The following is a 25,926-nucleotide window of genomic DNA, read 5'->3' as shown; positions in this document are numbered from 1 at the left end:
TTGCCGTGACTCTGAGGCCTGTATGGTCTGGTCTCAGCCTGTCTCCCCGTCACCGACCACGCAGGCCTCTCCAGCTTTCTGTCCGTGTGGGGGCCCTCAGAGCTCTCCTGCCTCTGAGCTTCCCCACATGCCCTTCCCTCTGGCAGCAATGATCTTCCCCCACTTTCCCCCAGGGCCCCTTCTCATCCTGCTGGTCCCCTGAGGCTCTCCTCCTCAGAGAGGTCTGCGCAGGCCCTTCTCTAAATCAAGCTGCATCTCCACCACCAGAACATCCCCCACTTCCTGTTTCCCCATCTGTAAAATGGGCTTATATGATCCCCCCAAGGAAGGGCGTGGTGAGTGCCAGCCCTGCTCCCTCTCGCCCTTTGTACCAAGGACCACAGTGATAGACGGAGGGATACCTAAGGACTAACATCTGCAAACCACACGCAGGGACCAAGGCACTTCTTTCCAAAAAAAACGGATCGATGCTGTCCTACCGGTGACTCCGCGGAGGGCAGCGAGGGGGCGCAGCTCGCGGTGGGAACGGAACGAGCCTCTCTGCCTTCGCAGGTGCCTGCTTACCGAGAGTCTTGGGAAGCCAGAATGTGCCCCGCTGGTGGGTGCTTAGGGCTCGGCGGCCCTGTTTTTCCCCTTCTTGGTGGTTTATGACACCAGTGGCACAGCTAACACATGAGCGATGCCCCAGGGAGGAGGACATGTGATCACGACTATTAATTTTTTTATTTATTTAGTACTTCCCATGGGCCAGGCGTGTGCTGAGTACTTAATGGGCACAATCTAATCTCATCCTTAAAACAACCCTATGCAATGCATGCTAACAGCCACTTCACCGATGAAGAGACTAAGCCCCAGGTGACCAGGTTGGCTACACGGAGTCACACGCTAGGGCATGCGTCACCGTTCTCCTGAGCAGTAGAACCACTCTGACGATGGGTAGAAACAGGGATAAGCAGATAGAGGAATGGATAGAGCGGTAGGCCCACTATTTCTATATGGCCCCAAAAATGTATATAGGAAGACATTATATAGGAAGAGATCCTATCTAATAAAAGAGTAATATGCAAATTGGCCATCACTCCAACACACAAGATGGCTGCTCCCATGTGGACACAAGATGGCCACCACAAGATGGCCATCAGGGGAGGGCTGTTGGGAGGGACCAGGCCTGCAGGGGAGGGCAGTTAGGGACACTCAGGCTGGCAGGGGAGCAGTTAGGCATCAATCAGGCTGCCAGGGGAGTGGTTAGGGGGTGATCAGGCTGGCAGGCAGAAGCGGTTAGGGGCAATCAGGAGAGCAGGCAGGTGAGCAGTTGGGAGGCAGCAGTCATGGATTGTGAGAGGGCTGTCCGACTGCCCGTTTAGGCCCGATCCTATCAGGCTTTGTAACTTCAGTTGGTTCTTTAGGATCGGGCCTAAACGGGCAGTCAGACATCCCGTGAGGGGTCCCAGATTGGAGAGGTGCAGGCTGGGCTGAGGGACCCCCCCTGTGCACAAATTTCATGCACCAGGCCTCTAGTTTATTATAATACTAGAGGCCTGGTACACGAAAATTCATGCACTGGGGGGCGGGGGTCCCTGTCGCAGTCCAGGACCTCTCGGGGGATGTCCACCTGCCGGCTTATGCCTGCTCCCCGGGGGATTGGGCCTAAGCTGGCAGTCAGACATCCCTCTCGCAGCCTGGGAGCCCTCAGGGGATGTCCACCTGCCGGTTCAGGAAGCGGGCCTAAGCTGCAGTCGGACAAACTTAGCACTGCGGGGAGCAGGCAGGAGAGGCTCCCGCCACCTCTGTTGCGCTCACAGCCGTCAGCCCAGCTTGTGGCTGAGCAGAGCTCCCCCTGCGGAAGGGCAGCTCCTATGTTGAGCGTCTGCCCCCTGGTGGTCAGTATGCGTCATAGTGACCAGTTGTTCCTGGTCATTGCCCTGTTACGGTCAATTTGCATATTACCCTTTTATTATATAGGATACTTAATATATTTATTGTATGTATGTATAATGTTTTCAGAACGAGAGAGGTGAATATCAGAAGGACCTTCAACAGTGGACAGTGACTGCCTCTGGGGCGCAGGAATTGAGAGTGGAAGGAAGGCTGCGACAGGGACAGATGGTTTTCACTATGACCCATAAAGAGCAATTCGATCTAAAGTGCTCACATGTAGCACAAGAATAAAAATTAAGGTAAAAAAAAAAAGTTCCACAAAAGGTTAGTCTATGGCAGTGGTCGGCAAACCACGGCTCGTGAGCCACATGTGACTCTTTGGCCCCTTGAGTGTGGCTCTTCCACAAAATACCACGGCCTGGGCAAGTCTATTTTGAAGAAGTGGCGTTAGAAGAAGTTTAAGTCTAAAAAATTTGGCTCTCAAGAGAAATTTCAATCGTTGTACTGTTGATATTTGGCTCTGTTGACTAACGAGTTTGCCGACCACTGGTCTACGGGACTGTCACCAGCTTATCTTCCTTCAAGTTCTCTCTGCACCACTTGGCCAAGTTCCTTGGTGCCTGGGGCCTCCATGTTCTCACCGGGAAGCAGGCCAGCATCGCTGCCAGGACCCTCTGGCAGAGATGCGACCCCTCTTTCTCGCTCCTTGGAGACCCTCCGACAATCCTGTACGATCCCTGTGCCCTGACCAGCGCCGGGGGATAAACAGGGCCGGAGGAGGCAGCCTCTGCCCCTCTCCAGCTGCACCTCCAGCTGCCGTCCCCACCCACGCCGTCTGCCAAGCGGAGTCCCACACTGGGTCTTGGCCACGCTCCTTCTGGGTCCTGGACACCCTCCCCACCTCCCACCTCGCCGGATGTGCCTCCAGGAGACTCTAACTGGCAGGTTTGGGGCTCCTGGGCCACACCATTGGATGAGCCCCCCTCCCAGTTTCTCCTATCACTTATCAAAGCATAATGGTCAATATTTAATTACGTGCACTATTTGCTGGTTAGCTTATTTATTACTCAATGGCTGTGGGTGCCACCACCTTTGAGGGTGGGGCAGTTTATTAGCATATTCCCTCTTTATTAGGCAGGATAGACTGCCAGCTCCATGAGCAAGACGAACCTAACGTATGCTCTGCTTCCCCGGGGCCGAGCACGGCGTCTGCCCACAGCGGCCCGCAATCAGGGAAGGAGGAGCGTTTTTTGTCGGATGAATGTCACAGGAGGAATTGCCCCTACACCCCTCGGTTAGTTTTGACCAGGTCTTCCCTTGACTGAGTCCCCAGGCGAAAAGGTCTCTAAGTTAGGGATTAAAATGGGGCACGGCATCCATTAACGTGCAGCATTCCCCAGTTTCCAGCCGTTAACACTTACACAGCACTCGCTCTGGGCCAGACGCTGACCTCAGCAGCTCCAACACATGAACATGCTTCCTTCTCCTCACAGAACTACCACGTGGGGCCAGGCAGACTCTCCACTGCCAGGTGTGAAGACCAGGTGTGAAGTCCAGGTGTGAAGACCAGGTGTGAAGACCAGGTGTGAAGACCAGGTGTGAAGACCAGGTATGAAGACCGGGACAGGAACAGAGAGCCCAAGCCTGTTTGCACAGTTCACACTGTAGAGAACCGATCAGATGCCAGAGTCGCGATCTCAACCATCACACGAAATCAGTGAGGCCTCTGCTATACGGGGCGGACCACGGGCTGCCTCACCTCTTGTTTAAAGCAACAGTGGCCATATGAGAGCCTCCACCCTATGCGGGACCCACTCCCATGCTCTCCACATGCTTGTCTTCCTCCTCCCACACCACCATTGCATCGTTATCACCCCACCAGCCAAGGTGTTCAAGTCCTTGAAGGATGCTCAGCTGGTGAGGTGAGAGCTCCCATTTGAAACCTCAGATCAGGGCTGCAAAGCCCTTACATCCACCCTGTGGCCTGGGCTTCAACCTGGAAAGAGGACGAGAGAGAGGGAGTGAGCAGAAGGGAAAGTCAGTCGCAGTCTCACAAACCCTAAACCTAACCATGACCCTAACCCTACCCTAACCCTAACCCTAACAAAGCCCTAATCCAAACCCTAACCTAACCCTACCCTAACCCTAACCCTAACCTAACCCTAACCCTAACCTAACCCTAACCTAAACCTAATCCTAACCCTAACCCTAACCTAACCTAACCTAACCCTAATCCTAACCCTAACCCTAACCTAACCTAACTTAACCCTAATCCTAACCCTAACCCTAACCCTAACCTAACCCTAATTCTAATCCTAACCCTAACCCTAACCTAACCTAACCCTAATCCTAACCCTAACCCTAACCATTACTCTAACCCTACCCTAACCCTAACCCTAACCCTAACCCTAACCTAACCCTAATTCTAATCCTAACCCTAACCCTAACCTAACCCTAACCCTAACCCTAACCCTAACCCTAATTCTAATCCTAACCCTAACCCTAACCTAACCCTAACCCTAACCCTAACCCTAACCTAACCTAACCTAACCTAACCTAACCCTAATCCTAACCCTAACCCTAACGATTACTCTAACCCTACCCTAACCATAACCCTAACCCTAACCCTAACCTAACCCTAATCCTAATCCTAACCCTAACCCTAACCCTACCCTAACCTAAACCCTAACCTAACCCTAACCATGACCCTAACCCTAACCCTAACCCTAACCCTAACCTAACCCTACCCTAACCCTAACCCTAACCCTAACCCTAACCTAACCCTAATTCTAACCCTAACCCTAACCCCAACCTAACCCTAATCCTAACCCTAACCCTAACCCTAACCCTAACCTAACCCTAGCCCTAACCCTAACCTTAACCCTAACCCTAACCTTAACCCTAACCCTAACCCCTACCGAATCCTCCTGGACCCCAGCTACCTGGTGCAGCCAGGCTGGTGCCCGCAGGCCCCGCACATCGCTGCCCACTTCCCCTCTTGGTGCTGTGCTGCTAAGGGCTGCGGCATGGAGGGCCCTGTGGCTGCCTCTTCCTACTGGTGATACAGGGACTCAGGGGACAGCCTCGCAGTCTGGGGGGCGGGGGGACTGGTGCTTGGTGCTGGGTGAGGTTGGGCAGCGCACGGAGGTGGTGCAGAATCACGGAGGCATTGGCCATGGGGTCGACCGCCTGGGTTCAGCTCTCGGCTCTGCTACTTAACAGCTGTGTAGAACCCTGGGTAAGTTGCTTCAACTCTCTGTGCCTCCGTTTCCTAACCTGTAAAATGGGGAGAATCAGAGTAAGTGACTCAAAGGAGCACCGTTTGGCTCAGTCCACTGAAGCACGGGGAACAGGTCAGAGGCCCGGTGGGTGGCAGCTGCCCCTGCCACCGGCCGTCCCTCCCTCTCCCACTCCCCGCCCTGCGTGCCCGGGGCTCACCGCGAATGATCCCAGCTCTGCAGACAAGCCCCCTTCTCTATAATCCGGGGGTTGCAGGAGCCGACTAGCAAGCCTCTTCCACTCCGGACTTTCCAGTTCCAGGGTGCATGTCAGACTGCCATGGGGGCCATGTGGACAAAGCCCTCCCCCGCCCTCAGGGCCACCCCTGAGTCACTTCCTGCACCCCAGAAGGAGCCCCCAGCATGAGGGGTCAGGGTCAGGGGTCACGGTGCAGGACAACGCTTCCGGTGCAAACAAGCACAGGCACTTGGCTCGGGTTCCAAGCTCTTCTTAGAGCCGCCCAGGCCGCTGTTTCCCACACCAGGTAAGCCTTTGCTCGGGGCGAGTGGTGGCAGTGAGGGTTGCGCTCTGGAACGCTGCCCTTCCCCTCTGGCGGTGGGGTCCCATCCGCCCTGCTCATTAAGGAGGAACACTTGTTAGTGGCTTTGCAAGTGGGGGGAACAGAGGATCATCAGAAGCAGGTGGGTGGGCGCCCGCCGGCTCCCTCGTCTCGGGGGCTTTTTCCTTGCCTCAGGCACTTGTCGATGGTTCGCTTTTTCCCAAAGCAGCCCCAGGCCCCCTCCCCTCCACCTGCCTCCAGCCAGCGTTCCCTCCTGTCCTCGGGCAAGTGTGGCGAATGCTTCGGCTGCCTAATGCTGCCTCATGGTTCGCCAGGATAATACGCAGGGTTTCCGAATAATTAGGCGGCTGGTAACGAGGGCTTGACGGTTCCTGGGCAATTAGACGAATGGACACAAACAGTTTGTTTTTGAACCTGAGCTAATGACCTCAGGTGGGAACGCGGCAGCCCGGCGTTGGGGAAGGAGGAAAATAAATAACCCTGGGAACCTCCGAGAGAAGAAATCGCAGGGCGGCTCCTCCCACAGATCCGCCGCTGTAGCTGCCCGGCCAGATGGTCCCCGGCGTCGGCAATGAGAGGCTCCAGGCCCAGGGAGCGCGGCAGCGGGGGCAGCTCGCCTGGGTCGGCTTCGTTCTGAGCATCCCTGTCCGACCTGGAGCGAGTCCCTCACCCTGGCAGCTCCCAGATCTTCTTCTCTAACGTGGGGACGGGGGTGTCCCCTGAGCAGGGAGGGCTGCTGTGAGTGCCTGGCGCACAGCAAATGTGCAATCAAGGCCTGAGTCCAGGTCACGGGAGAGGGGAGGCTCCGTGTGGAAGCATCAGAAGCCAGGACATGCCTGGCCGGTGTGGCTCAGTAGTTGAGCGTCGACCTATGAACCAGGGGGTCATAGTTCGATTCCTGTTCAGGGCACACGCCATGGTTGTGGGCTCGGCCCCCAGGAGTGGGCGTGCAGGAGGCAGCTGATCCATGATTCTCTCTCTCATTGATGTTTCTACTTCTCTCTCCCGCTCCCTTCCTCTCAGAAATCAATAAAAATCCTATCTAATAAAAGAGTAATATGCAAATTGACCATCACTCCAACACACAAGATGGCTGCCCCCATGTGGTCAAAGATGGCTGTCCCCATGTGGACACAAGATGGCCACCACAAGATGGCCAGCAGGGGAGGGAAGTTGGGAGGGACCAGGCTTGCAAAGGAGGGCAGTTAGGGGTGACCAGGCCTTCAGGGGAGGGCAGTTGGGGGGGACCCAGGCCTGCAGGGGAGAGCAGTTGGGGGGGACTAGGCCTGCAGGGGAGGGCAGTTAGGGGTGACCTGGCCTGCAGGGGAGGGCAGTTAGGGGTGACCAGGCCTGCAGGGGAGGGCAGTTAGGGGAAAACAGGCTGGCAGGGGAGCAGTTAGGCATCAATCAGTCTGGCAGGGGAGTGGTTAGGGGGTGATCAGGCTGGCAGGCAGAAGCGATTAGGGGCAATCAGGAAGGCAGGCAGGTGAGCAGTTGGGAGCCAGCAGTCCTGGATTGTGAGAGGAATGTCTGACTGCCCATTTAGGCCCGATCCCACCGGGATCAGGCTTAAATGGGCAGTCGGACATCCCTCAAGGGGTCCCAGATTGGAGAGGGTGCAGGCTGGGCTGAGGGACAGCCCCCCCCCCATGCACAAATTTCGTGCACCGGGCCTCTAGTATAAATATAAAAAGAAGCCAGAGCATGGCCGAGGCCAGGCACGAGCAGTGAGGCCTCGCCCCCAGCAAAGGGGAATGGGCCCCTTCAGAGGTTCAGACAGCGGTGGCTGTTTAGAAAATGCCTCAGACACAGGAGAGAGAAAAAGAAACCCCGGCTGGCCCGAAGCTGAGGAGACTGGATCGCAGGGCTGCCGAGGCAGAGCGCTTTGTCTGGGGGAACCCGTCCCCTCCATGTGCCTCAGGCTCCCGTGTGCCCGGGGAGACCAGCCCCACCTCTCTGGCAGCCCTGGGAACAGACAGAGACCCGCAGGCAGGGGTCCAGCCACAGGCTGAATGCAGCAGGGTGGCCAGTGAGGGGCCAGCTGGTTGTCCCCGTGGGCCGTTCTCTTCCAGACAGGTGGCTCCGTGGTTGAGCGTCGACCTATGAGCCAGGAGGTCATGGTTCCATTCCAGGTCAGGGCACATGCCCGGGTTGCGGGCTCGATCCCCAGTGGGAGACATGCAGCAGGCAGTCCATCAATGAGTGATTCTCTCTCATCACTGATGTTTCTCTCTTCCGCCCTCTTCCTTCCTCTCTGAAATCAATTTAAAAGTATTTTAAGAAATTAAGAAGACAGGAGGCAGGGTGGCCAGGCAGGGGATCCCAGGGCTGGCCAGTGGACACCTCTCTGGTCTGCTCGGGTCCCAGCTCACGCTGGGGGTACAGAGATCAACGACGCCCCGCCCCTGCCAGGCACCCTGTGGTCATTTAAAGTGATAGGCAACGCAAGTGAGATTTGCAAGGAGCGTGGGACGGCTGACCAGCTCTGCCTGGACGCAGGAGCTTCCTGTGGAGATCCCGCTGGGCTTGGACTGATGCATCCATGTGCCCGGCCCCTGGGGCCCAGCCTCAGGCTGGGGTGGAGATAAACACTCCTCTCTCCCAGGAGTAGCATGTGGGGTCCCAGACTCCCCATTTCCACTCAACTCCGAGAGAGAAAAAACCTTGTGGGCAGCAGCAGTGATGTGGGAAAGGCGATTTCTCTGCCTCCCAGTCCTTCGTGGCCGGGCTGCTGCCACCGCCTCCGCCCAGCCTTCTCCCTGTCCTCACACTCTCCCGCCTTCTCCGCCAGCCGGGAAACTCCCGGGAAGTTGGGTCCAGAGCACCCGTGGGCAAACTATGGCCCATTCAGCTGTTCTATCCGGCCCGCGGAGCCGAAAGACCGTACCCTTTTATGTAATGATGTTTACTTTGAATTTACATTAGTTCACACAAACACTCCATCCATGCTTTTGTTCCGGCCCTCCGGTCCAGTTTAAGAACCCATTGTGGCCCTCGAGTCAAAAAGTTTGCCCACCCCTGGTCCAGAGTCGCCAGCCCCTGGAGAAGCAAGGGAGCCTGATGGGCGTGGATGCTCAGCACCAAGGACAGAGACACGGGCTCCTCTGGGCCCCTGGAGCTGCCTGCACCCCTTTCCTCCACGCCCACATGGGCCTCTGGGCAGGCGCAGAGCCACTTTCTCACTACGCCGTGCCCCACCATCAGCAGGCCAGGCGCCACATTTTGCTGCAATCCATTCACACGTGCAGGACCGCTCTCGGGGACTTTCCCCCAGTGCCATTCTGGATCAGAAGCTCCTTCCAGGAAAGGGGGTTGTGACCCCCTGTGAGTGTGGGAGCAGGAGGTAGAGCCCACCAGGACCCTGGTCTCGGGGCCAGGGGGAGACGAGGGGCAGATGTTCCATCGACAGCAAGGAGCCCGGGGCTCCCCCGGGCCTCGAGTCCCAGGCGGATGCTGCCTGTCATCCCCCCATTAGAGGACAGAAGCCCAAAGGGCTCTGCTCGGGTCGGCCCCAGCGCCTCTCTGTCCCTGGGGACCGCCTCTCCCGCAGGAAGAGTGGGGCGACGCAGCGGAAGCCCTGAGTGAGGGCCATGCCGGAGGCAATTCCGTGCAAGAGGTCAAGGTCACTGCTGCCAACTCAAGGTCAGCCCGAGGAAGTGAGAGAGTGAGGCTGACACCCTGACGCACCAGATCAGTCTCCCCGAGTCAGACACGGGGTGCGTGAGCCTCTCTCAAGATAAACCAGCAGGAAACGGTGGGGCTCGGCGCTGAGCCCAGGTTCCGCTGAAAGCCTTGAGCCGCTGCTTGTAAGCAGGGCTTCCTCCAAGGATCACCAGCCGGAGACTTACCCAGAGAGGCCGATCCGAAGCTGCAGAAACCCTCCAAGTCTGCTGCTGCTGCTGCTGGGGCAGAGCTCGGAGGGGGCCCGGGGTGTGGAGGTTCCAGAGCTGCTCGGCTGAGCCTCCCAGGACAGAGGCCGTGACCCCAGGAAGCAACCACCGGCCTGGAAGTCAGAGGCCCTGGTGCTCACCTTCCTGTCACGCACCCTCACCCCAGGGGCCACCTGAGGACGTGGGCCTTGGGCTCATGACACCTGCCTGCCCGCAGCGGGGCAGCCAGACGGTGAAGGCTTACTGACCCTACACCCGCCCTGCCCACCCCTCGTGCCTCATGAGACAAAGCAGCCATGGCCTCGCAAGACACTCTCACGGCCACGCTTGCCTCCCACTTGGACACACTGCATGGCTCCCAGGAGCAGCCGCTAACTCTGTCACCTGCTGCGTGCCAGGCTCCGGGCTAGGCGTCAGGCTCCGTGGTGGGCACGGGGACCCCAGCGAGTCACCTGTCAGATGTCAGATGCCTCTATTTCACCATCAGTATCTAGTGACTCATCTGTCACTGGGTAGACGGTGGCTTCTCGATGTCCTAACTCCAGGGCCTGGCACCTCAGTGACCACCCAGCAGATGCCCCATCAGCCAAATGAATGAAGACCGTTAAGATGTTGTGAAAATTCTCCAAAGAACGGTGGGCATGGGAATTGTTGTTATCAACAGAAACAACCCTGGGTGTCCCAGCTATTGGCCCCGGTGTGAGAACCGGCAGTAGCAGGAAGGAGAGATGAGGGCCTGCCTGTGTCCCAGGTCATGAAGCAAAGGTCCCTGACAAGGATGAGAAGTGTAGTCCATAGAGTGTAAAGGGCAGTGGGGCTAGGAAAGAAGTCCTTTCAGCTGCGGGGTCCGGGATCCCTCGTGGTGGAGGGGACTTCAGCTCGGAGACGGGGTGCTGAGCGAAGGGTCAGGTGTGGGGAGGGCCCAGGGAACAGATGAGGGACCAGGACTGGTTGGTGGGACAGACCAGCAGGTCTGTGGGTCCCCCACCTCAGGGGACTCTGGTTCTCCTTTAACCTGCTGCTTCCCAGACCCCTCCAGAACCAGCATCTACAAGGCAGGGGTCCAGGAATCTTTATTCAACCCATTCCTACTCAGGATTCAGAGGCAGATGCAAAATGGACCTCTGGAGGGACCCACAGGTTCATAAAGGGATGCAGCGCGGGGGGGTGGCCGGCCGAGGACAGACAAACACTGAACGCTCATGTGATGGCACCAGGGAGCCACAGCGGGCTCCAAAGCAGTGGTTCCCAATCTTTTGTTGACCACGTCCCACCTAAGCATCCCTAAAATCCTGATGCCCCCCTCGACATAGAATTCTTATTATTCACAAAGTGAACTCCTATTTATGAGGAGGAAGCCTAAAAGGCCACTAACTTGGTCTAAACAAGCTTCCAGAGAACATGGCACCCATGACAGAGAAAAATAAAAGAACAAAACGACAGTTGAAGAAATTGTTTAAAAAAATAATATGAAGTGATATGAAAAAATAGTAAAGTTGCAAAACATGTAATAGAGAACTGGAATGCATAAATATGTCACAATATATATTTATATACTGCATAGGAGGCCCCTAGAACCGTAAGAAATGCCAAAAAAAAAATCACAGTTCATAACTCATTCTCGAATTGCCCCCCTTAAAAATCAAATTGCCCCCCTTGTGGGGCGTGTGCCCCAGGCTGGGAACCACTGCTCTAGAGTGAGGGGGGAATGGAGGGATCAATGCTGTGAGGGGGAATGGAGGGATCAATGCTGTGAGGGGGAATGAGGGATCAATGCTGTGAGGGGGGAATGGAGGGATCAATGCTGTGAGGAGGGAATGGTGGGATCAATGCTGTGAGGGGGGAATGGAGGGATCAATGCTGTGAGGGGGGAATGGAGGGATCAATGCTGTGAGGGGAATGGAGGGATCAATGCTGTGAGGAGGGAATGGAGGGATCAATGCTGTGAGGGGGAATGGAGGGATCAATGCTGTGAGGGGGGAATGGAGGGATCAATGCTGTGAGGGGGAATGGAGGGATCAATGCTGTGAGTGAGGGGGGAATGGAGGGATCAATGCTGTGAGGGGGGAATGGAGGGATCAATGCTGTGAGGGGGGAATGGAGGGATCAATGCTGTGAGTGAGGGGAATGGAGGGATCAATGCTGTGAGGGGGGAGTGGTTGGATCAATGCTGTGAGGGGGGAATGGAGGGATCAATGCTGTGAGGGGGGAATGGAGGGATCAATGCTGTGAGGGGGGAATGGAGGGATCAATGCTGTGAGGGGGGAATGGAGGGATCAATGCCGTGAGGGGGGAATGGAGGGATCAATGCTGTGAGGGGGAATGGAGGGATCAATGCTGTGAGGGGGGAATGGAGGGATCAATGCTGTGAGGGGGAATGGTGGGATCAATGCTGTGAGGGGGGAATGGAGGGATCAATGCTGTGAGGGGGGAATGGAGGGATCAATGCTGTGAGGGGGGAATGGAGGGATCAATGCTGTCAGTGGGGAATGGAGGGATCAATGCTGTGAGTGGGGAATGAGGGATCAATGCTGTGAGTGGGGAATGAGGGATCAATGCTGTGAGGGGGAATGGAGGGATCAATGCTGTGAGGGGAATGGAGGGATCAATGCTGTGAGGGGGGAATGGTGGGATCAATGCTGTCAGTGGGGAATGGAGGGATCAATGCTGTGAGTGGGGAATGAGGGATCAATGCTGTGAGGGGGAATGGAGGGATCAATGCTGTGAGGGGAATGGAGGGATCAATGCTGTGAGGGGAATGGAGGGATCAATGCTGTGAGGGGGGAATGAGGGATCCATGCTGTGAGGGGGGAATGGAGGGATCAATGCTGTGAGGGGGAATGGAGGGATCAATGCTGTGAGGGGAATGGAGGGATCAATGCTGTGAGGGGGGAATGGAGGGATCAATGCTGTGAGCGGGGAATGGAGGGATCAATGCTGTGAGGGGGGAATGGAGGGATCAATGCTGTGAGTGAGAGGGAATGGAGGGATCAATGCTGTGAGGGGGAATGGAGGGATCAATGCTGTGAGGGGGGAATGAGGGATCCATGCTGTGAGGGGGGAATGGAGGGATCAATGCTGTGAGGGGGGAATGGAGGGATCCATGCTGTGAGGGGGGAATGGTGGGATCAATGCTGTCAGTGGGGAATGGAGGGATCAATGCTGTGAGTGGGGAATGAGGGATCAATGCTGTGAGGGGGAATGGAGGGATCAATGCTGTGAGGGGAATGGAGGGATCAATGCTGTGAGGGGGGAATGAGGGATCCATGCTGTGAGGGGGGAATGGAGGGATCAATGCTGTGAGGGGGGAATGGAGGGATCAATGCTGTGAGGGGGGAATGGTGGGATCAATGCTGTGAGGGGGGAATGGAGGGATCAATGCTGTGAGGGGGGAATGGAGGGATCAATGCTGTGAGTGAGGGGAATGGAGGGATCAATGCTGTGAGGGGGAATGGAGGGATCAATGCTGTGAGGGGAATGGAGGGATCAATGCTGTGAGGGGGGAATGGAGGGATCAATGCTGTGAGCGGGGAATGGAGGGATCAATGCTGTGAGGGGGGAATGGAGGGATCAATGCTGTGAGGGGGGAATGGAGGGATCAATGCTGTGAGGGGGGAATGGAGGGATCAATGCTGTGAGTGAGGGGAATGGAGGGATCAATGCTGTGAGGGGGGAATGGAGGGATCAATGCTGTGAGGGGGGAATGGAGGGATCAATGCTGTGAGGGGGGAATGGTGGGATCAATGCTGTGAGGGGGGAATGGAGGGATCAATGCTGTGAGGGGGGAATGGAGGGATCAATGCTGTGAGTGAGGGGAATGGAGGGATCAATGCTGTGAGGGGGAATGGAGGGATCAATGCTGTGAGGGGAATGGAGGGATCAATGCTGTGAGGGGGGAATGGAGGGATCAATGCTGTGAGCGGGGAATGGAGGGATCAATGCTGTGAGGGGGGAATGGTGGGATCAATGCTGTGAGGGGGGAATGGAGGGATCAATGCTGTGAGTGAGAGGGAATGGAGGGATCAATGCTGTGAGGGGGAATGGAGGGATCAATGCTGTGAGTGAGAGGGAATGGAGGGATCAATGCTGTGAGGGGAATGGAGGGATCAATGCTGTGAGTGGGGAATGGAGGGATCAATGCTGTGAGGGGGGAGTGGTTGGATCAATGCTGTGAGGGGGAATGGAGGGATCAATGCTGTGAGGGGGAATGGAGGGATCAATGCTGTGAGGGGGAATGGAGGGATCAATGCTGTGAGGGGGGAATGGTGGGATCAATGCTGTGAGGGGGGAATGGAGGGATCAATGCTGTGAGGGGGGAATGGAGGGATCAATGCTGTGAGGGGGGAATGGAGGGATCAATGCTGTGAGGGGGGGATGGTGGGATCAATGCTGTGAGGGGGGAATGGAGGGATCAATGCTGTGAGGGGGAATGAAGGGATCAATGCTGTGAGGGGGGAATGGAGGGATCAATGCTGTGAGTGAGGGGAATGGAGGGATCAATGCTGTGAGTGAGGGGAATGGAGGGATCAATGCTGTGAGTGAGGGGAATGGAGGGATCAATGCTGTGAAGGGGGAGATGGAGGGATCAATGCTGTGAGGGGGGAATGGAGGGATCAATGCTGTGAGGGGGGAATGGAGGGATCAATGCTGTGAGGGGGGAGTGGTGGGATCAATGCTGTGAAGGGGGGGATGGAGGGATCAATGCTGTGAGGGGGGAATGGAGGGATCAATGCTGTGAGTGGGGAATGGAGGGATCAATGCTGTGAGGGGGGAATGGAGTGATCAATGCTGTGAGGGGGGAATGGAGGGATCAATGCTGTGAGGGGGGAATGGAGTGATCAATGCTGTGAGGGGGGAATGGTGGGATCAATGCTGTGAAGGGGGGGATGGAGGGATCAATGCTGTGAGGGGGGAATGTAGGGATCAATGCTGTGAGGGGGGAATGGAGGGATCAATGCTGTGAGGGGGAATGAAGGGATCAATGCTGTGAGGGGGAATGGAGGGATCAATGCTGTGAGGAGGGAATGGAGGGATTAATGCTGTGAGGGGGAATGGAGGGATCAATGCTGTGAGGGGGGAATGGTGGGATCAATGCTGTGAGGGGGGAATGGAGGGATCAATGCTGTGAGGGGGGAATGGAGGGATCAATGCTGTGAGGGGGGAATGGAGGGATCAATGCTGTGAGGGGGGAATGGAGGGATCAATGCTGTGAGGGGGGAATGGAGGGATTAATGCTGTGAGGGGGAATGGAGGGATCAATGCTGTGAGGGGAATGGAGGGATCAATGCTGTGAGTGAGGGGGGAATGGAGGGATCAATGCTGTGAGGGGGGAGTGGAGGGATCAATGCTGTGAGGGGAATGGAGGGATCAATGCTGTGAGTGAGGGGAATGGAGGGATCAATGCTGTGAGGGGAATGGAGGGATCAATGCTGTGAGGGGGGAATGGAGGGATCAATGCTGTGAGGGGAATGGAGGGATCAATGCTGTGAGTGAGGGGAATGGAGGGATCAATGCTGTGAGGGAGGAATGGTGGGATCAATGCTGTGAGGGGGGAATGGAGGGATCAATGCTGTGAGGGGGGAATGGAGGGATCAATGCTGTGAGGGAGGAATGGTGGGATCAATGCTGTGAGGGGGGAATGGTGGGATCAATGCTGTGAGGGGGAATGAGGGATCAATGCTGTGAGGGGGGAATGGAGGGATCAATGCTGTGAGGGGGGAATGGAGGGATCAATGCTGTGAGGGGGGAATGGAGGGATCAATGCTGTGAGGGGGGAATGGAGGGATCAATGCTGTGAGGGGGGAATGGAGGGATCAATGCTGTGAGGAGGGAGTGGAGGGATCAATGCTGTGAGGGGGGAATGGAGGGATCAATGCTGTGAGGAGGGAATGGTGGGATCAATGCTGTGAGTGGGGAATGGAGGGATCAATGCTGTGAGTGAGGGGAATGGAGGGATCAATGCTGTGAGTGAGGGGGGGATGGAGGAATCAATGCTGTGAGGGGGGAATGGAGGGATCAATGCTGTGAGGAGGGAATGGTGGGATCAATGCTGTGAGTGAGGGGAATGGAGGGATCAATGCTGTGAAGGGGGAATGGAGGGATCAATGCTGTGAGTGAGGGGAATGGAGGGATCAATGCTGTGAGGGGGGAATGGAGGGATCAATGCTGTGAGGGGGGAATGGAGGGATCAATGCTGTGAGGGGGGAATGGAGTGATCAATGCTGTGAGGGGGGAGTGGTTGGATCAATGCTGTGAGTGAGGGGAATGGAGGGATCAATGCTGTGAGGGGGGAATGGTGGGATCAATGCTGTGAGGGGGGAATGGAGGGATCAATGCTGTGAGGGGGGAATGGAGGGATCAATGCTGTGAGGGGGGAATGGAGGGATCAATGCTGTGAGTGGGGAATGGAGGGATCAATGCTGTGAGGGGGGAATGGAGGGATCAATGCTGTGAGGGGGGAATGGAGGGATCAATGCTGTGAGGGGGGAATGGAGGGATCAATGCTGTGAGGGGGGAATGGAGGGATCAATGCTGTGAGTGGGGAATGGAGGGATCAATGCTGTGAGTGAGGGGAATGGAGGGATCAATGCTGTGAGGGGGGAATGGAGTTATCAATGCTGTGAGGGGGGAGTGGTTGGATCAATGCTGTGAGTGAGGGGGAATGGAGGGATCAATGCTGTGAGTGAGGGGGAATGGAGGGATCAATGCTGTGAGGGGGGAATGGAGGGATCAATGCTGTGAGGGGGGAATGGAGGGATCAATGCTGTGAGGGGGAATGAGGGATCAATGCTGTGAGTGAGGGGGGAATGGTGGGATCAATGCTGTGAGGGGGGAGTGGTGGGATCAATGCTGTGAGGGGGGAGTGGAGGGATCAATGCTGTGAGTGAGGGGGGAATGGTGGGATCAATGCTGTGAGGGGGGAATGGTGGGATCAATGCTGTGAGGGGGGAATGGAGGGATCAATGCTGTGAGGGGGGAATGGAGGGATCAATGCTGTGAGGGGGGAATGGAGGGATCAATGCTGTGAGGGGGGAATGGAGGGATCAATGCTGTGTTGGGGAATGGAGGGATCAATGCTGTGAGGGGGAATGAGGGATCAATGCTGTGAGGGGGGAATGGAGGGATCAATGCTGTGAGGGGGAATGGAGGGATCAATGCTGTGAGGGGGGAATGGAGGGATCAATGCTGTGAGGGGGGAATGGAGGGATCAATGCTGTGAGGGGGGAATGGAGGGATCAATGCTGTGAGGGGGAATGGAGGGATCAATGCTGTGAGGGGGGAATGGTGGGATCAATGCTGTGAGTGGGGAATGGAGGGATCAATGCTCTGAGGGGGAATGGAGGGATCAATGCTGTGAGGGGGAATGGAGGGATCAATGCTGTGAGGGGGAATGGAGGGATCAATGCTGTGAGGGGGAATGAGGGATCAATGCTGTGAGGGGGAATGGAGGGATCAATGCTGTGAGGGGGAATGGAGGGATCAATGCTGTGAGGGGGAATGAGGGATCAATGCTGTGAGGAGGGAATGGAGGGATCAATGCTGTGAGGGGGGAATGGAGGGATCAATGCTGTGAGGGGGGAATGGAGGGATCAATGCTGTGAGTGGGGAATGGAGGGATCAATGCTGTGAGTGAGGGGAATGGAGGGATCAATGCTGTGAGTGAGGGGAATGGAGGGATCAATGCTGTGAAGGGGGGGATGGAGGGATCAATGCTGTGAGGGGGGAATGGAGGGATCAATGCTGTGTTGGGGGAATGGAGTGATCAATGCTGTGAGGGGGGAATGGAGGGATCAATGCTGTGAGGGGGGAATGGTGGGATCAATGCTGTGAGGGGGGAGTGGTGGGATCAATGCTGTGAAGGGGGGGATGGAGGGATCAATGCTGTGAGTGGGGAATGGAGGGATCAATGCTGTGAGGGGGGAATGGAGGGATAAATGCTGTGAGGGGGAATGGAGGGATCAATGCTGTGAGGGGGGAATGGAGGGATCAATGCTTTGAGGGGGAATGGAGGGATCAATGCTGTGAGGGGGGAATGGAGGGATCAATGCTGTGAGGGGGAATGGAGGGATCAATGCTGTGAGGGGGGAATGGAGGGATCAATGCTGTGAGGGGGAATGGAGGGATCAATGCTGTGAGGGGGAATGGAGGGATCAATGCTGTGAGTGAGGGGGAATGGTGGGATCAATGCTGTGAGGGGGGAGTGGTGGGATCAATGCTGTGAAGGGGGGGATGGAGGGATCAATGCTGTGAGTGGGGAATGGAGGGATCAATGCTGTGAGGGGGGAATGGAGGGATCAATGCTGTGAGGGGGAATGGAGGGATCAATGCTGTGAGGGGGGAATGGAGGGATCAATGCTGTGAGGGGGAATGGAGGGATCAATGCTGTGAGGGGGGAATGGAGGGATCAATGCTGTGAGGGGGAATGGAGGGATCAATGCTGTGAGGGGGGAATGGAGGGATCAATGCTGTGAGGGGGAATGGAGGGATCAATGCTGTGAGGGGGAATGGAGGGATCAATGCTGTGAGTGAGGGGGAATGGTGGGATCAATGCTGTGAGTGAGGGGGGATGGAGGGATCAATGCTGTGAGGGGGGAATGGAGGGATCAATGCTGTGAGGGGGGAATGGAGGGATCAATGCTGTGAGGGGGGAATGGAGGGATCAATGCTGTGAGGGGGGAATGGAGGGATCAATGCTGTGAGGGGGGAATGGAAGGATCAATGCTGTGAGGGGGGAATGGTGGGATCAATGCTGTGAGGGGGGAATGGTGGGATCAATGCTGTGAGGGGGGAATGGAGGGATCAATGCTGTGAGTGAGGGGGAATGGAGGGATCAATGCTGTGAGGGGGGAATGGAGGGATCAATGCTGTGAGGGGGGAATGGAGGGATCAATGCTGTGAGTGAGGGGGAATGGAGGGATCAATGCTGTGAGGGGGGAATGGAGGGATCAATGCTGTGAGGGGGGAATGGTGGGATCAATGCTGTGAGGGGGGAATGGAGGGATCAATGCTGTGAGGGGGGAATGGAGGGATCAATGCTGTGAGGGGGGAATGGAGGGATCAATGCTGTGAGTGAGGGTGAATGGAGGGATCAATGCTGTGAGTGAGGGGGAATGGAGGGATCAATGCTGTGAGGGGGGAATGGAGGGATCAATGCTGTGAGGGGGGAATGGTGGGATCAATGCTGTGAGGGGGGAATGGAGGGATCAATGCTGTGAGGGGGAATGGTGGGATCAATGCTGTGAGGGGGAATGGTGGGATCAATGCTGTGAGGGGGGAATGGAGGGATCAATGCTGTGAGGGGGAATGGTGGGATCAATGCTGTGAGGGGGGAATGGAGGGATCAATGCTGTGAGTGAGGGGGAATGGAGGGATCAATGCTGTGAGGGGGGAATGGAGGGATCAATGCTGTGAGGGGGGAATGGTGGGATCAATGCTGTGAGGGGGGAATGGAGGGATCAATGCTGTGAGGGGGGAATGGAGGGATCAATGCTGTGAGTGAGGGGGAATGGAGGGATCAATGCTGTGAGGGGGGAATGGAGGGATCAATGCTGTGAGGGGGGAATGGAGGGATCAATGCTGTGAGGGGGAATGGTGGGATCAATGCTGTGAGGGGGGAATGGAGGGATCAATGCTGTGAGTGAGGGGGAATGGAGGGATCAATGCTGTGAGGGGGGAATGGAGGGATCAATGCTGTGAGGGGGGAATGGAGGGATCAATGCTGTGAGTGAGGGGGAATGAGGGATCAATGCTGTGAGTGAGGGGGGAATGGTGGGATCAATGCTGTAAGGGGGGAATGGAGGGATCAATGCTGTGAGGGGGGAATGGTGGGATCAATGCTGTGAGGGGGGAATGGAGGGATCAATGCTGTGAGGGGGGAATGGAGGGATCAATGCTGTGAGTGAGGGGGAATGAGGGATCAATGCTGTGAGTGAGGGGGGAATGGTGGGATCAATGCTGTAAGGGGGGAATGGAGGGATCAATGCTGTGAGGGGGAATGAGGGATCAATGCTGTGAGGGGGAATGAGGGATCAATGCTGTGAGGGGGAATGAGGGATCAATGCTGTGAGGGGGAATGAGGGATCAATGCTGTGAGGGGGAATGAGGGATCAATGCTGTGAGGGGGGGAGTGGGTTCGAGGAGGGTAGAGAGACAGGAGACAAGAAGACCTCTGAGGACCTCTTGCCACCGTCCAGGCATAAAGCGCTGACAGGGCCCAGGCCGCAGGTGGGACTGAGAAGGACGATGCAGAATGGACAGGGCTCGGCAGCTGATTGGTGGCGTGAGGGATGGAGGGCGGGGCGGGGGGGGGGTCAAAGATGACTTATTCAAGGTGCCTTTGGTGTGTTTAATGTAAATATAAGCATAAGCACGCAGCCCCTTGTCGTCGTTAATGCTGATCTGGTTTGGAGAAACGGCCCCTAACGCTCCGCTCCCACAGAAGCACCAGGGCCGGGCCCGTGTTAGCAATGATGCGTTTTACAGCGCCTGAACTTTGCTTCCGTGGCGCAGGAGTCAGCTAGTCACGATGACCACATCGACAAGCTTGTCAATGAGTGAAAATAATTCTCTTTTTCTGCTGCATCACTAAACATCATTTCAGAATGTCATGGGCATAATATTCCCCGTCCATTGTCGTGGCCGAGCGGTGGGGAGAGCGACGTTAAAATATGGAGAGAGACAGCTGTGTCGTGGCATCTAAAGCACAGAGCACACGCACGCGCGCGCGCACACACACACACCCACACACACACACACCCCGCACCCTCGCCCCGAGACAGGCATGTGTCCCAGGGGGCACACAGCCCCTGACATCTTCTCTCAGAATCTTCCCCATTTGCAACTGAGAGGCCTCTGCCCTTGGAGTGTGAGAAAACTGATTTTAACACATCGCCCAGTTTTTTGTATTTTTGTGTGTGTCTGTTTATATATATATTTTTATTGATTTCAGAGAGGAAGGGAGAGGGAGAGAGAGATAGAAACATCAATAAGGAGAGAGAATCATGGACCAGCTGCCTCCTGCACGCCCCACACTGGGGATCGAGCCCAAAACCGAGGCATGTGCCCTGACCAGGAACCAAACCGTGACCTCCTGGTTCATAGGTCGATGCTCAGCCACTGAACCATGCCAGCTGGGCCACATTGCCGAGTTTGCACCTAAACACTCGTGTTCTCCCACAGAACAGAGAGATGGTGGGGCCTGGGAGGGGGCCCTGGAGATCAGGAGTCCAGCCTCCACATTAGAAACGCAGGGAGAACGAGGCTTACAGAGGCGGCCACACAGCCAAGCCAAGGTCTCAATCAAGGCTCTCAGCCCGGGAATCCAGCCGTAGCCCCGGGGCCTGGCCGAGCGCAGGGGGGCCGAGCACGGGGGGGGGGGGGGGGGGGGGCGGGGGCGGGGAGTGGTCTGCAGGCACAGGCCTGGCGGAGAGAAGTCAGAGACGCTTGTTCGGTAGGGACCATACAGGCAGGTGCAGTTCATTCGCCCAATCGCCGGACGGCTCGTCACGGAGCACTGACCATGGGCAGACCCCACTGTGAGCCGTGAACTTGGGAGACATGTCCCGTCCTCGGCCAAAGTGAACCCCCTCCTGCCGCCTCTGCCCGGGCTGGCGGGAGGAGGCACAAGCTTCCCAGGTGCCCGTGGGGGCCGTGGTGCTTGGGCGGGACACAGACCAGGAGCCGCAGCCATGCGGGTGGGTAGACAGCGCTCTTCTCCCCAAACTGGGACCCCAGCCTCGCACACCGACAGGAAGGCAGCCGCTCCGGGCCACGCCAGCGGGCCTTCCCCTTCCTTGTCCAGAGAAGCAATTGCCTTGTGGGAACAGGTGGCTTTCTTTCTTTTTTTTTTTTTTTTTTTAATATAGTTTATTGATTTTTCACAGAGAGGAAGGGAGAAAAGGAGAAAGGGAGAGGGATAGAGAGTTAGAAACATTGATGAGAGAAACATCGATCAGCTGCCTCCTGCAACACTCCCCACTGGGGATGTGCCCGCAACCAAGGTACATGCCCTTGACCGGAATCGAACCCGGGACCCTTCAGTCCACAGGCCGACGCTCTATCCACTGAGCCAAGCCGGTCGGGGCAAACAGGTGGCCCTCTTACCAGTGTTTCCTCTGAATCAGTAGTCGGCAAACTCATTAGTCAACAGAGCCAAATACCAACAGTACAACGATTGAAATCTCTTTTGAGAGCCAAATTTTTTAAACTTAAACTTCTTCTAACGCCACTTCTTCAAAATAGACTCGCCCAGGCCGTGGTATTTTGTGGAAGAGCCACACTCAAGGGGCCAAAGAGCTGCATGTGGCTCGCGAGCCGCAGTTTGCCGACCACTGGCTCTGAATGGTTGAAGGGGCTTTGGTGGTTGTCAAGGTGGATGACAAGGTGGATCTTGGGAGCAAACGTTCATTCGCGCTGGTTGTGGCCATGGCGGTGCCGCGTGGAGCAGGCAGCTGGGGAGGGGGCTGCTCTGGGCGACACTGGGGACGGGTTTCCGCCCCTCGTCCTCCTGGGCCCTGCCACTAATTGAAACTTACTGTCCCCTTAATGAGCTCTCTCTCCGGAGATTCGCCTGACCCCTTCGACTCTGAAGTGCCGCCTAATGGACTATTGAACGCCGGAGAGCCCGCACGGCTTTGTCCCGAGCCCCTATTAAGCACGCCGCCGTCCCCAATTAACCCCAGGTTGGAGCAACAGCGGCGAAGCGACTCCCCGGGCGGCTGCGGGAACCAGCGCTAAGTTGCTGGGAGGTGATTGCTCTCCCTCCCTGGAAAAGGCCAGCGCGGCCACTACCTGGGCAGTGGACGCCCGGCCCCTCGGTGGCCAAGAATCAGTGTCCATCTCAGGATGCCACCTGCGCATGCCACGTCGCTCAGGCCCGGGGCAGTCACCGGAGGGCGTGGCTCGCGGGCCAGCGTTCGCACAGCTCCCGGCTGCCTGGGAAACGGGTCCAGGATGGGAGTGGACACAAGCGAGAAAGGCCCGTCCCCAGGGGCGCCCAGGGGCAGATGCAAATAAGTGGGTGCCTCCCACTGGGCTGGGGTGCAGGTGCTTCCCCAGAACCTCCTGTTTCACCTGCGCGGCCGCTGAGATTCGTGCTCCTCTTCATCCAGCTGAAACGCAAAGCTGCTCACAGCCCCGCCCTGCCCGCTGGCCCGCTGGCTCCCCACGGCCCTCACGGAAAATCCAAGCTCCTTGGGGGAGAAAGCAAAGCCTCCGGCTCACCTCCGGCTCACCACCCCCCACGTACCGCCCATGTGCTCCTCACGTGCCCCCCACGTGCCTCCTCGGGCTCCATCTCAGGAAACACCTGTGGTTGTCACGTGCCCTCACACCCTGGCCTCGCTCAGCTGCACCTCCCTGCACGTTTCTGCGCCCACTCCTTCTCACGGCCCAGGTCTCTGCAGTTTAGCCCCCCTGGGAAGACTTCTCCCTCCAGCCCTCTGCTCCCCGGCGCAGCCCCGGCTGAGACGCAAGTGCCCTCCCCCCCTTCCCACCGCAGCGTCTGTAAACCGGTGATGTAGACCCACACCGCCTGTTTCGGTGTCTCTGTCCAAAGAACAGGGTTTCGCCCGGCCAGTGTGGCTCAGTGGTTGAGCATCGACCTATGAACCAGGAGGTCACATGCCCAGGTTGAGGGCTCAATCCCCAGTGTGGGGCGTGCAGGAGGCAGCCGATCCATGATTCTCTCTCATCATTGATGTTTCTCTCTCTCTCCCCCTCTCCCTTCCTCTCTGAAATTAAAAAATAGAACAGGGCCCTAACTGGTTTGGCTCAGTGGATAGAGCGTCGGCCTGCGAACTGAAGGGTCCCAGGTTCGATTCCGGTCAAGGGCATGTACCTTGGTTGCGGGCACATCCCCAGTTGGGGGTGTGCAGGAGGCAGCTGATCGATCGATGTTTCTCACTCTCTATCCCTCTCCCTTCCTCTCTGTAAAAAATCAATAAAATATATTTTAAAAAAAAAAATAGAACAGGGTTTCTCAACCTCGATTCTATCAGCATTTGGGCACTGGATTACCTGTTGCGAGGGGACTTCCTGTGCATGTGCGTGAAGCAACCACAGTGCCCCTCACGCCGCCGCCAGGCCCCGGTGGAACGCTCCTGGACTAGACAGTCGCTCTGGAGGCTGCGCCCAGTGAGGGTAGAGGGGCACAGGGCCAGAGCACGTAGGCAAGACCCTCGCCACCCTCCTCACCAGCTGCGTGCCCCCGAGCCAGCTGCTTCCCTCCCCAGCCTCAGTTTCCTCACCTGGGAAATGGGGACATGGCGTGCCGCTGGCACAGTTGCTCTGACTTGCCTGCTGTGCTGGTTGGAGTTGGCAGTTGACGCCCATCGCTCCCCATTGGCTGGCTGTGCTGCGCTACAGGCCTAGGAAACGTGGTGTCTGTTCGCCCCCTAGCCGCCACGGAGCCCGGCCGTGTCCCGGGTTCTTCTTCCCGTGCGCTGTCCCGTTCCACTCTCACCATTATGATTGTCTCTATCCTCTGGACAAGGACACTGAGGCCCATCGCCAGCTGACTCGCCCAGGACCTAAGTGTTCACCTTGGAGCTCAGACTGGAGCCCCGTCTTCCGGCTCTGAGATGCTGGGGTCTGTCTCCTCTTGGGGCCCAGCTCCATCCACCCTGCCGGGTGAGCCCTGTCCGGCCCCAGCCTCGGCCGCGGCTCCTGAGCTTCTCATTATGACGCTGCCGCCCCTCCCGCTGACCCAGAGCCCAGGGGGCTGAGTGCGGGACTGCCACCGCCCTGTCCCGAGACATCGGCACGCACCACACACGGAGTGAATTAACCAGGGAACACGCGACCAGCAGAAAGCGGCGAAGAACTGATGGGACCGACCTCCAGCCAGGACCCGGGCGCCACGGGCGGGCCCGGGAGAACCCTTGGTGCGCGGATGGTCTTTTTCTCTGCAGGGTCCCCAAGGGCTTTCTCTTTCTAACAAACACAGGTCCCACCGAGCGGGGACCGTCCCTCAGAGATGCTACGGGGCCTGTGTTTTTCAAGTGTGGCTCAAGCCCATCGACACAGAGGACCCAGGAGAGGCCGAGGCCCAGCCACAGGCCTGCCCGCGCTCACATCCCCGGGAGAGCCGTCCCATGGCCCATCCGGTCCGGGGTGTGGGGGAGCTTCGCCCACGTGCTCGGTCCCTCCGACTTCCTCCAATTCCTGCACGACCCCGTGTCCTCTGAGCCCCAAGCCTTGCCCCCTCCTGTTCCAGCTTCCTCCAGACACCCGTGCTGCACGACTCCCCCTGGATGCGCCCTCCTCCCTCCCGCTCTGCGAGGCTCCCAGCAGGCCCAGCCTCTCCCTGGCACCCGTCTCCTTCCTCTGCACACGGTGGATGGCGACCACCCTCGGCTCCCAGCTCAGCCCCTGCGGCCCCAGCTCCCCGGAGCCCAGGCGCTCAGGGGCACGCGTTTGGGCCGTGGAGTTCTGCTATGTGATCGGACACCCAACCCGCTGCTGATGGCTCTGCCTCTCTCGCCAGGGCTGCCCAGGGGCAGAGGGCCCCTCGGTCGTGACTCGAGAACCCGGACCCACACGGCATTTACAATCCTCACTGTCAACTGGCACGCCGCATTCTGGCGTCCTGGACACAGAACCAAGTCCCGGGGGACGCCCTGCAGGGGGCCATCTCGAGGTCTGTCCTCGCCCATCCTCTCCCCCAGGACAGACAGTGCGATGACAGTCCCTTTGTCCTTTCCCAGCCCCAGGAAGGGCAGGCGAGCTGGGAGGCAGAGAAGCCCGCACTCACCTGGCCTCAGTGCTCAACGCTTGGCCAGAGGAAAGCCGTGTGGACGGGAAAATATTGTGCAAAAGCCTCTCTTCCCACAGGAAACAAATGCAAACATCTCTTTAAGGGGAAAAGAAAATGCTGTTTCTTAAACACCCAGCCATACCCTGACGGCTTTGTGGATGCATTTTATTAAGATTTATCCCGCCTAATGATGGCTTACAGAATCACTATCTAAGTAGCACTATTTTAATAGTAGGGAGGTCGGAATATTTCTAACTCGAGCCAGTAAGAAGGCGTTCTTCAGTGGTGTGCGGGACTGAAGGTGTCATGTGGCAGCGTTCAATTAATGTCAGGCCGTGTGGGTTTCAATCTGGCTTGAAATTTATTTAAACAAATGAAGTAGAGACAAATGTTGGCTCTTTGGCCAGCCCGAGCTAAAAAATCCATTTTCTATCCCATGTATAATAAGGACTAATTTGAATGTAATTTATCTAAAGCACAATGTTTCCTAATTTTTGCATGCAACCATTACTTATCGTTTAAGTAATAGTTAGATCCATGGATCTGGGTGCACTTAATTGAAAATGCATGTTATTAAAACGCAAGACTTAATCCTTCAAAAATAA

The sequence above is a fragment of the Plecotus auritus genome (assembly GCF_963455305.1).
Source record: "Plecotus auritus genome assembly, chromosome: 1".
NCBI lineage: Eukaryota > Metazoa > Chordata > Mammalia > Chiroptera > Vespertilionidae > Plecotus > Plecotus auritus.
This window is presented reverse-complemented; position numbering follows the sequence as displayed.